The sequence below is a fragment of the Siphateles boraxobius genome, unplaced genomic scaffold, assembly GCF_051911475.1.
Source record: "Siphateles boraxobius isolate OS27281-9 unplaced genomic scaffold, OSU_SipBor_1 46, whole genome shotgun sequence".
NCBI classification, from domain to species: Eukaryota; Metazoa; Chordata; class Actinopteri; order Cypriniformes; family Leuciscidae; genus Siphateles; species Siphateles boraxobius.
Genome location: NW_027509097.1, coordinates 180,785 through 194,974, shown reverse-complemented (window position 1 = coordinate 194,974; position 14,190 = coordinate 180,785). Strand labels below are relative to the sequence as shown.

At 44.6% G+C, this 14,190-nt stretch overlaps 1 long non-coding RNA gene across 1 annotated transcript; it reads right to left on the bottom strand.

Moving 5' to 3' along the window:
* Positions 1 to 11,651: 11,651 nt before the first annotated feature.
* Positions 11,652 to 13,378, bottom strand: LOC143710243 (uncharacterized). Its single transcript, XR_013194493.1, has 3 exons — positions 13,186 to 13,378; positions 12,095 to 12,315; positions 11,652 to 11,835 (listed from the first exon to the last, which is right to left on the bottom strand). It is a non-coding gene; the product is annotated as an uncharacterized LOC143710243 (long non-coding RNA).
* Between the last annotated feature and the right edge of the window lie 812 nt (positions 13,379 to 14,190).

Here is a 14,190-nt window from a genome sequence, read left to right as displayed (position 1 = left end):
GTGTTGGTACGTTACAGGAGGGCCTCCACTCAAGGATACAATATAATTAAGCCTAAGAATGTTCCACGTTGAAATAGCATCATTGGCCTAGAAAGATAACATTCTGGGAGTCAAGTCTATAAAGGAGGAAGGATGCCCTCCATACTGTCACACTCTGGAGCCACTCTGTGACTGTATGACTGCTGACCTTTTCTTGCAAGAAAATAAACTCTTATTCAGTATGTCCTGATGATGGAGGTGACGGTGAAACAACTCAAATTTGTCTGTACTTTGAATGCTAACATAGCCTATATCATAAAACCTGTCATAACTTTTTTTAAATCTAAAATATTGATGCTCTATGGCATTTCTTACAATTAAAAGCTGTTAACACAAAAGCACAATTGTTAAAACAGCATAAATAATGCTTATTGGCTTACTGCCATCGAATCCATCGCCGGAAGTGATTGAAATGAACTGTGCGTGCGCACATGCGTATTATAAACAGACGTATCCAGAGCCATAGAGAGAAAGAGTTGCGACACTCTTTGATGTCGCCGCTATGGCTGTCACGTTGTTCATGTAAGCCCCAATAGTACCAAAACATACGCTGGCTGTCATGTTCTTCTATGGGACAGACAGCAGCGATTGCATTATTGAACGGTAAATATAAAATAAAACACACACCCAAGTACTTTTTAAGCTGTTATTGCATTATTGCATTTTGTTAATGTCAGTTTTGCATTTGGAGAGGCAGGGTGACAACGAAATAGTGTATATTACTTAGATAAGTTTTAGGCTATATTTTTGGAGGGAAAAGCTTAGTGTTCATGTTCGCATGGGTAGTAGCACGTGGCTTTAGCGGCTCTAACTTAACTTTTCCATATCATTCATCTGCTGATGGACGTCTCATGATATTTACTTTAGCACAACTGTGCTGTATTAGGCTATTGATTCCTGTGATTTTGCTTATAAATTCCGATTCAGCCATTAGCCTTCCTTCGTGAGTACAGCCAACACGTCACATAATGAAAATATAGTATATCCGAAAAAAAAAATTAAATAAAAGTTGCTATAAAGGTGGTAGCGATTCGTTATCGAACTCTTACTGTCACAGCTGAAGAAGTCGCGCTAGCTAACTAGATAGCAGGCAGGGCTTGAAAATTGGTTGAAACAACCAACATAAAATATAAATAATTACGCTGTGCATGTACAAATGAAGACCAGTATAAGCATCGCAAAGGGCCTCTGATACAATATACAGTAGACAGTTGACAATTCAAAAGAGGTCGATATTTCAGCAACCTACCTCTGGAACAACTCGACGCGCAGCAATGTAAGTGAATGGAGTCCAGCGCCCAAATGACTGTGTTTGGAACTAATCATATCTTCAAATCCCGGAAGTAGGCGGTTAAAAGTGCCGCCATTTTTTACAACGGAGGTCTATGGGAGTGTCGCAACTCTTTCTCTCTATGGCTCTGGACGTATCGTCTTACTTTGCGCATGCGTGGTAACACAAACGTGTCGTCACCGCGCTACAGTCTGCAGCGAGGGGTGTCTCAACAAAGCTGCCCTGGCACTTCAGTGGGCCTTTAAGCCTGAGTTTAATCTTGTCTAGTTGTCTGTCGATGTCGTTGTAAGCTTGGTTGTTCTGTTCCGTGTATTAGAATTCTGAGTGTTTCTGTTAGTTTGAGTTTGTGATTTATATAAAGACTGCTGCATATTGACCCTGTTTCTTCTCTGCTGCAAACAGGAACAATGACGCGTATGTTCCTCAACCTCACACATCTCAGGCACTAGTCTGTTACCCCTTTTCCACCAAAGCATTTTGAGACCCGGTTCGGAGCCGGTGCCTACTCGCGAACCGGTTCTTTGTGTTTCGACAGCCAAAGAACCGGTTCTCGGCCAGGAAAACTGGTTCCAAAGCGGCACCAACTCTTTGCTGGACTAGAACCAGAGAACCGTTCTTTTACCACCGTGTCATGCTTACGGCGGGGCTGGAGGCCGGTTTAGATGTGTCCTAAACATATTTTATGACCGCAAAGCCAGGAGAAACATTTGCAGAAACACGATGTAGTCCACCATTGTAATTATTATGCTTGAAGTTGGCGCAAGCGTTTCTAGCTTTTTTAAAATTTTATTTTTTTATTTAAAACATTATGTAAGCAAAGAAGAAAACAGTCAAAATATAGAACAAATAAACGGATAGAAAAAAAGACACAAGACAGAGGTACATAACTAATCAGAAATGATTACATATCAAAGGAAAAGATTAAAAGACTTACTTATTTCAATTGTTTTTAAAGCCTTCATGGTACACAAGTTAGAGATAATCCCAAAATAATGTACTTGCTAGCGTTTCTGTATGGCGACGTACAAAGTGACGTAACGACGTCGTTCGCTGGGCGCTCTAGTCAGTGGGAAAACAAACCGGTTCTGAGAAGGTTCGCAAGTTGAACCAACTCCGAACTAACTTTGAACCAGCACCAGTTCCGAACCAGTTCTTTTTTGGTGGAAAAGGGGTATGTCTGAGTCTGGTTCACATGAATGATTGGTGATGAAATGAAGACACTTTCCTGGAGAAAGGGAAACGGGAGCCATGATTCAGAGAAGTGAAAGAAAAGAAAAGCACACACAACGGCTGCAACCACAGTGCGGTCCCCCCATAACAACCCTCTGGATTGAGCGGAGTAGGGAACATCTCTAGGGTCTTCAAGTGGGCACCTTCCGTCCTCAGTGTTTCGTCGACTAGCCCACGACACCTCAAGAGGGCTCGACAGTGACTCTGGCGTCCCAGAGTCACCCCCTCCGTCCCCCACTCAACTCAGCCCAGCTTACTGACCTCTACTTCCCTCTTGCTGCTGAGACCTAACCACAATCTCACAATCTCTCCGCAACCCAACCATACGCGCCAACCCGTTTGACTAAGGCTGTCGAGCCCCACTGGTGCGTTAATATGCAGTTTCAGTGGCAACGGTTCCGTATGGCATACCACCTACCACAAAACACAATATCTGCCCAACCACCCGTCATCCACGCAATATACACAGGAACGTAATGACTGTGAATACTATACAACCTATACAAATAAACCAACAGTTGCTGCTGAGACCTAACCACAATCTCACCGCAACCCAACCATACGCGCCAACCCGTTTGACTAAGGCTGTCGAGCCCCACTGGTGCGTTAATATGCAGTTTCAGTGGCAACGGTTCCGTATGGCATACCACCTACCACAAAACACAATATCTGCCCAACCACTCGTCATTCACGCAATATACACAGGAACGTAATGACTGTAAATACTATACAACCTATACAAATAAACCAACAGACCTTTCAAGTTTTCAAGAATTCTACGAAACCGTAGCATGGCGGCCTGTACACAGCCAGCTAGAATCTTTCCGTCTCAACCACAGCCAGTTGCTGCTCCTTTCTGCTGCTTCAGATAAGTTCTTTACTGTACGACGCAACTCTTGGCCACTGAATCCGACGTCTCTGAGGAACCGGGTTGTAGAGTGTGCCACAAAACCACAACAACCCACTTCCACTGGATAAACCTGGACTCTCCATCCTCGCTGTTCTGCTTCAGTGGCCAGATGAGCATACCGCAGTTTCTTCCTCTCATATGCCTCATCTACAGCATCCTCCCATGGCACTGTTAACTCTATCAGTTGAACAATGCGTGCTGATCCAGACCACAAAACAATATCTGGTCGTAGGTTAGTGGTGGCAATCTCAGGTGGAAAAATAAGCCGTTGATCAAGATCAACCAGCATCTTCCAGTCCCTAGCAGCTTCCAGTTGTCCTGGGCGAGAATTGGTGTTAGCACCTTTTCTTGGTGGTTGCTCGCCTGGGCGGAGGAATATTGTCTTCTGCGTGTAATGTTTTGCTAGAACAGGCGGCAATTTATTGGTCATACTACGCTTGCCTTCCAATGCTAAAGCCAAACATCGCAATACTTGGTCATGGCGCCAAGTAAACCGACCCTGGCTAAGAGCCACCTTACACCCTGTCAAAATGTGCCTTAATGTGGCAGGTGATGAACACAAAGGACAAGATGGATCCTCTCCTACCCAGAGGTTTAGGTTCTGCGGTGATGGGAGAACATCATATGTTGACCTAATAAGGAAACTGATCCTACTCTCTTCCATTGACCAAAGGTCTTGCCAGCCCATTTTGCGTTGTTCCACACTCTCCCATCTCATCCACTCTCCCTGCTTGGCCTGGGAAATGGCCTTTATACGTCTCATCCTCTCCTCCTGCTTTCGCACCTCGTTGACTACCAGCTTCCTCCTTTGGGCTGGGCCTGCCTTGTGCCATTTAGGAGGAGCTAAACTGAGCCCAAAACCCCCTCTTCCATGCTGTACCTGTCCCACGATATCCCCAATTTGAAGGTCAGCCTTTGCCTCTACTACAGATTTCTTTGCTGACCACTTTCTACCAGTTTTTACCACAGGGGCTGTCTCCCTTACACATTTGTCGCGTGACTCTGCTAAAGTCATTTCCAGTCTGACCTTGGCACACTTAAACTCCTCGGTTAAAGCAGAGACTGGCAGCTGCAATACTCCTTTACTATAAAGTCCCACTCTGGGACTAAGAACCTATCACTAACAGTGTCCTGCAATGTATCTACAAAAATCGCTTAAACTTAGTTATAGCGTAAATGTATTTTTATTACATTTTTTGAAGTAGCCTAATTTAAAACCACTGCTTCACTATTGTTTTTCTGATTCGTAACAAACAAATCGGCAGGGAATGTGAGCCATAGAAATATTTAAAATAAACTGTCATGTTGATGGTTCCTGTTTGATGATCATCCAACATCAAACAATGATTACTGAATCAAACCGATGGGTCAGAGGTAAATATATGCAGGTTCTAAAACGTTTTAGTCTTCTCATGTAAGCAGTCTAAACTGTTTTGAACGCGGACTGCTATCTTTGCTCGCCCACTTAAACTTCAGATGCGCATAATCGTGCAAGGATTAATCTCTCACCTCCTCTTCCTTGCGTCTTCGATTAACGTGCAAGAAGACTAGCATTGGTCTGCGAGGCCCCAATCTCCTCCTCCCTTCACTCAGCCTCACACCACAGGAGCTTAATTTCTCCAGGTAAGTTTCTCCACTGCCACCGCAGTGATGTCTCCTCTGCTCCCGCTGGAGCTCTCTTTCTCTGGCTAATTTTCTCCACTGCCACAGCAGGGACGTCTCCTCTGCTCCCACAGGAGCTCTGTTTCTCTGGCTAATTTTCTCCACTGCCACAGCAGTGATGTCTCCTCTGCTCCCACAGGAGCTCAATTTCTCCAGGTAAGTTTCTCCACTGCCACAGCAGTGATGTTTCCTCTGCTCCCGCAGGAGCTCAATTTCTCCAGGTAAGTTTCTCCACTGCCACAGCAGTGATGTCTCCTCTGCTCCCGCAGGAGCTCTGTTTCTCTGGCTAATTTTCTCCACTGCCGCAGCAGTGATGTCTCCTCTGCTCCCGCAGGAGCTCAATTTCTCCAGGTAAGTTTCTCCACTGCCACAGCAGTGATGTCTCCTCTGCTCCCGCAGGAGCTCTGTTTCTCTGGCTAATTTTCTCCACTGCCACAGCAGTGATGTCTCCTCTGCTCCCGCAGGAGCTCTGTTTCTCTGGCTAATGTTCTCCACTGCCACAGCAGTGATGTCTCCTCTGCTCCCGCAGGAGCTCTATTTCTCTGGTTAATTTTCTCCACTGCCACAGCAGTGATGTTTCCTCTGCTCCCGCAGGAGCTCTGTTTCTCTGGCTAATGTTCTCCACTGCCACACCAGTGATGTCTCCTCTGCTCCCGCTGGAGCTCTGTTTCTCTGGCTAATTTTCTCCACTGCCACAGCAGTGATGTCTACTCTGCTCCCGCTGGAGCTCTGTTTCTCTGGCTAATTTTCTCTACTGCCACAGCAGTGGTGTCTCCTCTGCTCCTGCTGGAGCTTTGTTTCTCTGGTTAATTTTTTCCACTGCCACAGCAGTGATGTCTCCTCTGCTCCCGCAGGAGCTTTGTTTCTCTGGCTAATTTTCTCCACTGCCACAGCAATGATGTCTCCTCTGCTCCCGCAGGAGCTTTGTTTCTCTGGTTAATTTTCTCCAATGCCCCAGCAGTGATCTCTTCTCTCCACTACCTCACTATTCAGAATTGATATTCCAGTAAAAAAAAAAAAAAAAAACCTAATTTATGATTTTCTCTGTCCAGCGAGCATTGGTCTCCCAGCGGACGTAGTATGCATCCATTTCCTCTTTCTCCATCCAGCGAGCATTGGTCTCCCAGTGGATGTTGCATGCATCTGTTTCTTCTTTCTCTGTCCAGCGAGCATTGGTCTCCCAGGGGATGTTGCATGCATCTATGTTTCCTCTTTCTCCATCCAGCAGGCATTGGTCTCCCAGCGGATGTTGCATGCATCCATTTCCTCTTTCTCCATCCAGCGAGCATTGGTCTCCCAGTGGATGTTGCATGCATCTGTTTCTTCTTTCTCTGTCCAGCGAGCATTGGTCTCCCAGGGGATGTTGCATGCATCCGTTTCCTCTTTCTCCAGCCAGCGAGCATTGGTCTCCCAGCGGATGTTGCATGCATCCATTTCCTCTTTCTCCATCCAGCGAGCATTGGTCTCCCAGCGGATATTGCATGCATCTATGTTTCCTCTTTCTCCATCCAGCGAGCATTGGTCTCCCAGCGGATGTTAGATGCAACTGTTTCTTCTTTCTCTGTCCAGCGAGCATTGGTGTCCAGCGGACGTAGCATGCATCTATGTTTCCTCTTTCTCCATCCAGCGAGCATTGGTCTCCCAGTGGATGTTGCATGCATCTGTTTCTTCTTTCTCTGTCCAGCGAGCATTGGTCTCCCAGCGGATGTTGCATGCATCAATTTCCTCTTTCTCCATCCAGCGAGCATTGGTCTCCCAGCGGATATTGCATGCATCTATGTTTCCTCTTTCTCCATCCAGCGAGCATTGATCTTCCAGCGGATGTTGCATGCATCTGTTTCTTCTTTCTCTGTCCAGCGAGCATTGGTGTCCAGCGGACGTAGCATGCATCTATGTTTCCTCTTTCTCCATCCAGCGAGCATTGGTCTCCCAGTGGATGTTGCATGCATCTGTTTCTTCTTTCTCTGTCCAGCAAGCATTGGTCTCCCAGCGGACGTAGCATGCATCTATCTCTACTCTTTTCCATCCAGCGAGCATTGGTCTCCCAGTGAATGTACTATGTATTATGTATTTATGCGTGTCGGAGTTCCGACTAGGAAGACAGACGTTGCCTAGCAACACGCCCCCTTTCCTCAGATTTCCCAGCTCAGTAGTCAGACAACCGTGAGGACACGGAGCAAGAATTCCGATACGGAATCCAAGATGGCTGCGCCCTGTGTGACTTGTATGAATTGTTTTCGGACCGCTTTGGTTGTTTAAATTACTATTTTAATCATTCGCATTACTGCGATACCTTACTGCGTCTATCACTGCCTGTGGGTATGGGAATCGGCCTTGTTCTGAGTGCAATATTGAACGAAACCTTGTTTCAAACGGGTGTTACTAACGTGGCTAGCGTTGCTAACAGAAAATAACTAAAACATGAAATAGTGAGAATTTTAGAAGTTCAAATGGCTGCGTTTTAATAAGCGCCTGGTACTCGGCCAGTGCTACCATAGCAACAGCTTTCTGGGTGGCGTCTGTTTTTCTCTGACTCGGATGCACGAAACATACCAGAATTCTTGAAGCCTAGAAGTGACGTCATACAGGTCCTTCTCAAAAAATTAGCATATTGTGATAAAGTAAATTATTTTCCATAATGTAATGATAAAAATTAAACTTTCATATATTTTAGATTCATTGCACACCAACTAAAATATTTCAGGTCTTTTATTGTTTTAATACTGATGATTTTGGCATACAGCTCATGAAAACCCAAAATTCCTATCTCAAAAAATTAGCATATTTCATCCGACCAATAGAATAAGTGTTTTTAATACAAAAAAAGTCAACCTTCAAATAATTGTTCAGTTATGCACTCAATACTTGGTCGGGAATCTTTTTGCAGAAATGACTGCTTCAATGCGGCGTGGCATGGAGGCAATCAGCCTGTGGCACTGCTGAGGTGTTATGGAGGCCCAGGATGATTCGATAGCGGCCTTAAGCTCATCCAGAGTGTTGGGTCTTGCGTCTCTCAACTTTCTCTTCACAAAATCCCACAGATTCTCTATGGGGTTCAGGTCAGGAGAGTTGGCAGGCCAATTGAGCACAGTAATATTGAGCACAGTAATACCATGGTCAGTAAACCATTTACCAGTGGTTTTGGCACTGTGAGCAGGTGCCAGGTCGTGCTGAAAAATGAAATCTTCATCTCCATAAAGCTTTTCAGCAGATGGAAGCATGAAGTTCTCCAAAATCTCCTGATAGCTAGCTGCATTGACCCTGCCCTTGATAAAACACAGTGGACCAACACCAGCAGCTGACATGGCACCCCAGACCATCACTGACTGTGGGTACATGACACTGGACTTCAGGCATTTTGGCATTTCCTTCTCCCCAGTCTTCCTCCAGACTCTGGCACCTTGATTTCCGAATGACATGCAAAATTTGCTTTCATCCGAAAAAATTACTTTGGACCACTGAGCAACAGTCCAGTGCTGCTTCTCTGTAGCCCAGGTCAGGCACTTCTGCCGCTGTTTCTGGTTCAAAAGTGGCTTGACCTGGGGAATGCGGCACCTGTAGCCCATTTCCTGCACACGCCTGTGCACGGTGGCTCTGGATGTTTCTACTCCAGACTTCCGCAGGTCCCCCAAGGGCTGGAATCGGTCCTTCTCCACAATCTTCCTCAGATTTACTTTGTATGAAGTCACTGAAATTGTTCAAACTGTAAAGATGAAAAGTTTGTATTTTCTGTATTGGTGTTTGATGCTAGTGTTTTTACTCTCAGTGTGTTCTGAGTGACAGTGTGTGTTATCTCAGTGTAGTGTTTAGCTGCACTGAGCATGTGTTACAGTTTTCTTCGATTGCTAAACGAAAGTGAGCACAACTGGAGCTACATGTGTAAAACTCTAACTACAGTCTGCACAGCAGCAGTTCATGTGGACCAAACTCTAGTTCGTTTTTCATTGCTTGAACACAAGTTTCAAAACTCTACACACTTATCCCATGACTTTAACCACAACCTGCACAACACTGTGGATTTACAGCACTTTGTTCAAATGCCATCACACAGCTGTCAAAACTGTGAACCACACATTCAAAATAGAATAGATTTCAGCCTTGTGCCTTTCAAACACTGCTGATTGCAATCTCAGCTGAAAGGCTAAGCAGGTCTTGTTTGTTATTTGTTCGAATTACAGTATGCACTTCTACCTTTTTTTTCATTACTGTAATTCCATAAATTACTACAGACTATTGAAGCAAACTGCTAATTTTCATTTACCTTAAAGAATTATGTTCTAAAAATTTAAATAAATCATGTGAAAGAATGTCACTCTTTTCTTTGAAGAAAATATTACTTTGTATGAAGTCACTGACATTGTTCAAACTGTAAATATGAAAAGTTTGTATTTTCTGTATTGGTGTTTGATGCTAGTGTTTTTACTCTCAGTGTGTTTAAGAGTGACAGTGTGTGTTATCTCAGTGAGGGTTGTGTAGTGTTTGGCTGCACTGAGCCTGTTTTGAGTCATGTTAAGAGTTGTGTTGCTTGGAATGAGTTTTGCAGGTGATGTGAACTGTTTAGCTCAGGTGACTGTTGGTAGTGCAGACTGTAGTTAGAGTTTTGCACATGTAGCTCCAGTTGTGCTCACTGTCGTTTAGCAATCGAAAAAAACTGTAATAGAAAAAACACTATACTGTAAACACAGAAAATCATGGCAATTGTGCATACGTTGGCTCATGGATCCCGCCGTCTGTTGGGGTCTGGCCACAGTACCTCATCGATATCGCAAGCAATGTCTTCTCCCACTATGCACCGGGGAAAATATCCCCTTGCATGTCGAAACCATCCATGGATTGCTGTCACCTGAATGTCGCTGCAGGCCTGTTCCATTGCCTGCAGAAGAGGCATGCGGACATGTGGTTGGCGGTCATATACACGCCATCACCAAGCCGAAAATAATTCCTCTATAGGGTTTAAAAATGGTGAGTAAGGGGGCAAGTATACCACTTCTAATTGACCTATGGCTAAGCCACGCCCCCAAACGCGATGAGCCAATCACAGTGCACATAGCTCCCAATACACTCGGACATTCTCTGCTTCCACGTCCATTGAAATGCATTGCAGTTAATCAGTTTTCATTCGTTTTTATATGTTTTTTCTTGTCATTTTAAGTTTAAAATGTTCAAACGGTGTGCATGGAGTACATGCAACTCCGCCACTAGGTATCCCGAGAGGCTGGGCGACAGTGTGTATTTTTTACCCTTTCCAAATTAAGCCACATCTCAACCGAGATAAGTGTCTGCTCTGGATTAAGTTATGCGGTAGACCACAACACCAACTAAATCTGGATAAATTAAACACGGATGTCTACATCTGTTTTAAGGTAAAATTAGGTTAACAACGTATTTGAACGTTATTTTTAACATCTCTAACGTAACGTTAGGCTAACGTTAGCCTAATATTAGAAAATGTTAACGTTAGCTTCTAGCTGCGTTTTATATCATGTTCACTTAGCTTCATTAACGTATCTGTAAATAACCGAGATAACAAATGTTTGCAGTGTTGTGCTGAATGATTCATATAAATACTGTAGCAGCAAACTAACAGAGAGGTACTCTTGGTAAAGATGGTAAAAAGGCTTGTCCTGGAAACGTATGCAACTTAAACCTGTACATATTTAATTTGATCATGAACCATTAATTACATATTAAAGCACAACATTTTAGACAACTTTCTACCAAAACAACTGGGGAACTTTGTGTTTTTTTTTTTTTTTAGCAAAACATGTAGCCTTTTCACTCCTCTTCAACATAACTAAATATAGTGCCGAATGTCACCGAATGTTGACTGTTTGTCCGAGTGAGTGGAGGGGGCGTGGCTTAGCCATAGGTCAAATGATTGTGGTTGGTGAACCAGGCCTGGACCAGAGCAGCCCGATGGAAACTGACATTATCCCATACCATCACAAACCTGGGCTGATCTGGTCTGTTCTGTACAACTATATTATGGAGAGCATCTAGAAATGTGAGTATATGTTGGCTATTGTATGGACCTAGTTTTGCATGATAATGCAGAAGCCCTTATGGCGGCACACAATGTGATATTTCCCCCGCGCTGCCCCTCGGACATGCACAATTGCCCTTTGGCCAATTATATTACGACCCCGTCATCTTGTTTTTCTCAGGTCGAATCCAGCTTCATCAATGAAAATTAATTCATGAGGCTGTGCTGCTCCATCCATGACCAAGATTCTCTGTAACAAAAAAAACAACACATTACTGCACTACAGTGCTACACATACAGAACCCTCACCCCATCACACAGGTACCTGTGTATCTCTCCGAATGGATCCATGTGGTACTGATATGGTATATATTCAGCTGCTACTGGATTTCACCAATACTGTATTGTAAATGTAAAGGACAGTTACACTTACCCGTACATATTCAGCTCGAAGTCCTTTGACCCTGACACTGTTCCTCTCAAATGGGACCCTGTAATGGTGCACCCTTCTTGGTGATGTTGTGTTTTCCCAAGATGCGTCTGATGGTGGTGATGCTCACATGGTTTATGTTGTTGAACACTTGCCTGTCTGCAAGTATTTTCTGTCGTAGCTGGTGGAGACGGATGGCATTGTCTGCCCTCACTAAGTCCACAATGGCAAGTTCCTGCTGTTATGTGAACAGGCGTTTGCGTCCTCCCCCAGAAGGTCTTCTAGTCATTCTAGAGAAATACAACCACAAATTGTCATCGGTTTGCTTCTTTTTCTTACATTACTTTACTGTATATACTGTATCATCCACTGTACTGAAACATCTGTAAGTAATCATGGTATGTTTCACAAAAACTACCACTTTGACTGCAAAAGGAGCATTAGCACCCTGCAATACCCTGTACACGTGATGTGGTAATGTGATATACTGTAGTAAAGTGCTGTACATACCATCTGAGTAGAGTAGAAGGTAGAGAGGTGAAGACATACCTGTTTTCTAGTCGGAATGTTTCTTATTACAGATGCCACTGTGAAGCGGCTTAGATGTGGGTGGACTCTCTGCCCAGCTTCCCTCATAGTCAGGCCATGGTTGATGACATGGTCCACCAAAGTTGCTCTTATATTATCAGAAATAGGGGTCCGTGCATGGCCTCTTCGACCTTGACCTTGTCCTCCTCCTCCTCCTCTTCCTCTTCCTCCTCTTCCTCCTCCTCTTCCTGCTCTTCCTCTTCCTCCTCCTCCTCCTCCTCTTCCTCTTCCTCCTCTTCCTCCTGCTCTTCCTCTTCCTCCTCTTCCTCCTCTTCCTGCTCTTCCTCTTCCTCCTCCTCTTCCTCTTCCTCTACCTCTGCCTCCTCTTCCTCTTCCTCCTCCTGCTCTTCCTCTTCCTCCTCCTCCACCTTCTCCTCCTCTTCCTCTTCCTCCTCTTCCTCCTGCTCTTCCTCTTCCTCCTCCTGCTCTTCCTCCTCCTCCTCCTGCGCTTCCTCTTCCTCCTCCTCCTCCTGCTCTTCCTCTTCCTCCTCTTCCTCCTGCTCTTCCTCTTCCTCCTCTTCTTCCTGCTCTTCCTCTTCCTCCTCCTGCTCTTCCTCCTGCTCTTCCTCTTCCTCCGCTTCCTCCTGCTCTTCCTCTTCCTCCTCCTGCTCTTCCTCCTCCTCCTCCTGCTCTTCCTCTTCCTCTTCCTCCTCCTCCTCCTGCCCTTCCTCTTCCTCCTCTTCCTCCTCCTCCTCCTGCGCTTCCTCTTCCTCCTCCTCCTCCTGCTCTTCCTCCTGCTCTTCCTCTTCCTCCTCTTCTTCCTGTTCTTCCTCTTCCTCCTGCTCTTCCTCCTGCTCTTCCTCTTCCTCCGCTTCCTCCTGCTCTTCCTCTTCCTCCTCCTGCTCTTCCTCCTCCTCCTCTTCCTCTTCCTCTTCCTCCTCCTCCTCCTGCCCTTCCTCTTCCTCCTCTTCCTCCTCCTCCTCCTGCCCTTCCTCTTCCTACTCCTCCTCCTTCTCCTCCTCTTCCTCTTCCTCCTCCTCCTCTTCCTCCTCTTCCTCCTCCTCCTCCTGCTCTTCCTCTTCCTCCTCCTCCTCCTTTTCCTCTTCCTCTACCTCTGCCTCTTGCTATCCCTCCATTCATGTTTGCAAAGTTCTTGAAATGGCTAAACTGAGGGCTTTTTGTAGCTGGCTGATTGGTGTTCAGTTTTGCAAGTAAGTGCCTTCATGTGTGTATTTGAGTGGTTGCAATTACCCGATGTGTTTTGTATTTTGGATACATGTGTTTTCCAAATGGCACCCTGAGATTTAATTTTTGAACGAAGTGTCTTATATGAAATAGAGTGTAGTATGCAGGACCAAGGGCGTGTTGCATAAAGGAGTAAGTGTGTTGCAGAATTGCAACTAGAGTGCAAAGCAGCGCTTTTGTTTAAGGTATGGATACATGTGTTTGAGGTATGGTAACAAAAGCTTCAAGTTGTGTTACTTTAGTCTAAGCATGGGTCTATAGTGTTCAAGCAACGGGCAAAAACTGTAAATGTATTTTTTCATTTTTTTTTATCTAACATTGATATAATTATTGTTTTAAATATTTTGTTTCACCTTGCAGTTCAGATGTTAATCACCAGACAATGAAAAACTCATGTTGATCAGTGAATGCACAATAAACATTTACAATTAAATTAAAATAAAATAAGATGTCATTATTTGTTTTACTTTTGAAATCAGTCCGTTTTTCAATCTGCTCTTATAGACTGGCATGTTGTCAATGTCACACACACACACACACACACACACACACACACACACACACACACACACACACACACACACACACACACACACACACACACACACACACACACACACACACACACACACACACTCTCTCTCTCTCTCTCTCTCTCTCTCTCTCTATGGCCTTTTCATCTGATCCTTTCTCGTTTGTTGTGGACTCAAAGTTACTGATTGATTTCAACAAATGATTTTATCTGATGAATGAGTGATTTGATTCACAACTCTGAATGCTCGACACTTGACAGTTGTTTGCTTTTATCAGCTGTAGGATCTTTAGTTTTCTTTCTCAGAATGATAAATATGTCACTCAAACAGAAGAGTATA